The sequence below is a fragment of the Oryx dammah genome, unplaced genomic scaffold, assembly GCF_014754425.2.
Source record: "Oryx dammah isolate SB20612 unplaced genomic scaffold, SCBI_Odam_1.1 HiC_scaffold_29, whole genome shotgun sequence".
NCBI classification, from domain to species: Eukaryota; Metazoa; Chordata; class Mammalia; order Artiodactyla; family Bovidae; genus Oryx; species Oryx dammah.
Genome location: NW_024070213.1, coordinates 112,014,802 through 112,015,056, shown reverse-complemented (window position 1 = coordinate 112,015,056; position 255 = coordinate 112,014,802).

Here is a 255-nt window from a genome sequence, read left to right as displayed (position 1 = left end):
TAATTTTTACTTGGTATTGCATAGTATGAACATTTGAACACAGTGCTATAGGTAGCATATCACTAGTGTCATTTAATTTTATTTTTTTAGGATGGTTTGCCATATATGCCACTTAGTACAGCCCATATTCATTTTAACCCAACAAATTCGTCGTTTGCTTTTGGTTGGGTAACACCATGTCACAAACTGTATACTCAGCATCATCTATATGACCTGGTTAGTATTTACTTCTCATTACCAACTTTCAGAAGTACA